General features: G+C 64.1%; 1 long non-coding RNA gene across 1 annotated transcript in view; it reads right to left on the bottom strand.

Moving 5' to 3' along the window:
- The window catches only part of LOC105310260, a 3,536-nt gene extending 1,295 nt beyond the window's left edge, over window positions 1–2,241 (bottom strand). The window contains exons 1-3 of the long non-coding RNA XR_897475.2: window positions 2,011–2,241; window positions 1,717–1,811; window positions 1,544–1,617 (exon numbers count right to left, since the gene is read on the bottom strand). This is a non-coding gene — a long non-coding RNA (uncharacterized LOC105310260). The remainder of the gene's footprint in view (window positions 1–1,543; window positions 1,618–1,716; window positions 1,812–2,010) is intronic.
- Window positions 2,242–2,247: the final 6 nt, after the last annotated feature.

The raw sequence follows: 2,247 nt of genomic DNA, 5'->3' as shown, positions 1-2,247 counted from the left end.
GTCGGCGTGCATGGCTTGTGGGAGCCACGCGCAATACTCAGCCAGCAGGTCTGCAGGAGGCGGGAAGGCAGTGTCAGAGTGGCTTTGTGTCCGGCCACCGCTGCAGGGAAGGCCCTCCCACCAGCCCTGGGTGGCCTTGGTGAGCCCCATCCAGTCCACTCCCCGGCCCTTGGCCATGGGGCACCTGCCTGGGTCACACTCACATTTGGGGTTTTTCCTCCAAGCAGCTAGCAAGGCCTCCCGGCAGTCGGCTCTCTCTGCGACAAGGGCTTTCAGCAGAACCTCTGTCCTGGGCTGCAGCCTGCGGGCAGGGGTACGGGCTATGGGGCATCACACTGACTACAGGCTGGCCACCCCCGGCCTGTCCAGGAGCCGTGGGACGGGGTGGCACCAACACCAAGGCAGCCCTGCCCGGGGGGTGTAATGTCCCTTTCCCTCCATCACGTGGGGGTGTTGGACGGACAGATCTAGACCCCATCACCTCTGACTCTACCTCCTACTGGTCAGCTGCATCTTTGCTGTCTCTGATCTGTCCGCCTGGCCTTTCTCACGTTCCTCGAACACTCGTCTACTCAGGCTGCTCTGTACATGCTGCCATCCCATCTAGAACCTTCCTCCAGACTTCTGCTTGGCTCACAGCCTGCCTCCCCTGAACCTGCCCAGTCAGACTCCCTGACCAACCCCACCTGACCCGACACCTTGCCCCAACATCCTGTTTGTAGCTGTGTCACCACCCGCCACCTGTACTGTTTGGTGTCAGTCTCCTGCACCGGGATGTCCCCGTGGGACAGGGTTGTGCCCATATCCCAGCACAGAGGATGCTCAAAAGTCTCTGCTGGGTGAATGACTGGGCCGGCTGCAGCCTGGCAGGGGCGCCTGGCCCCGTGCCCTCATCTGGAAGCCCTGGGGGCGGGGGTTGGGGCGCTGTCTAGGACCCCAGCCTCAGGGAGGGCGGCCATGGGCAGAAAGATCAAAGGAGAAGGGCCAGGGATGAGGACGATGATGGGCGGGTGGGGGTGGGTCTGTGCTCAGCTGGCAGGAAGCCCCCAGGGACTCGGGCATTCCTGCTGGCACCTGGTGGCTCTGTGGTGGGGTGAGCAGTGTCCCTCCAAAGTCCACGTCCACCCAGGACCTCAGAATGGGACGTTATTGGGAAACAGGGTCTTTGGAGACGTGATTAAGATGGAGTCGCACTGATTGGGGTGGGCCCTGAACCCAACGAGGTGTGCTCATAGGAGGTACCCTGAGACATAGGACCGCCATGTGAACACAAGTAGAGATCAAAAGGATGCAGCCACAAGCCAAGGGACGCCTGGGTCCACCAGGGGCTGGAGGGGCAGGAAGGACCATCTGGAGCCTCCCGAGGGAGCACAGGCCTGCTGGCACCCGGACTCTGAACCTCTGGCCTCCAGGGCTGAGAGAGGAGACATTTCTGGTGCTTTAAGGCTCTCAGTTGGTGGTCATTTGTTACGGTGCCCAGGACACGAACACCAGCTCCTGTCACCACCACCTGCCACCCTGGTGCTCCTGGGAGAGGCCGTACCTGGCCCACGTCTTCAGCATCGTGCTGGGGCTGGACAGCAAACAGCCCCGGTGTCGGGCCAGCGTGGGGAAGACCTGAGGAGAGAGAACAGGATGGGGAGAGGGGTCCTGGGCTCACCCCCGACCCCCGGCACCAAGGAGGGGCTGGGCTGGGAAGATCACTGGGCTCCCCACCTGCCCTTCCAGCAGAAACCGGGCGAAGTGCTTGTAGCAGTCGAGGCCCTCCGGGAAATCCACCTGGACCGCGGGGAGCGGCCAGCCGACACGATCTGGAGGGCAAGGGCCAGTGAGGGACCTGGAAGGACCCCCACTGCCTCCCTAGTCCCATCCCGAGCCCCGGGCCCTGCCCACCAAAGGGACAGCCAGCCTGGCATGACAACACCTGGGACACAAACAAACACTGCCTTGTGCAGCATGGGACCACGTGTCCACCGGAGCCCAAGGCCCCCAGAAGTCGCCCCAACTCACAGAACACGCTGGCCCGGTGACACAACACCCGCCCCTTCTCGGGGCAGTAGGAGGGGGGCGGCTCCTCCAGGGGCTTGTCGAACTGGCAGTAGGAAGGCAGCAGGGCTGGGATCCACTGGACCTCCACGGCCGAGACGCCTGGGGGCCCGGGAGAGAGGGGCTGGGGTTACAGAGGGCAGGGCTGCCCGGAGGGGCCCAGCGACACGGCTCGGCAGGGCCACAGTGGGCCGGGCGAGG

This window comes from Pteropus vampyrus, unplaced genomic scaffold, assembly GCF_000151845.1.
Source record: "Pteropus vampyrus isolate Shadow unplaced genomic scaffold, Pvam_2.0 Scaffold1683, whole genome shotgun sequence".
NCBI lineage: Eukaryota > Metazoa > Chordata > Mammalia > Chiroptera > Pteropodidae > Pteropus > Pteropus vampyrus.
Note: the sequence above shows the minus strand (reverse complement) of the source record. Positions and strands in the feature narration are given on the sequence as shown.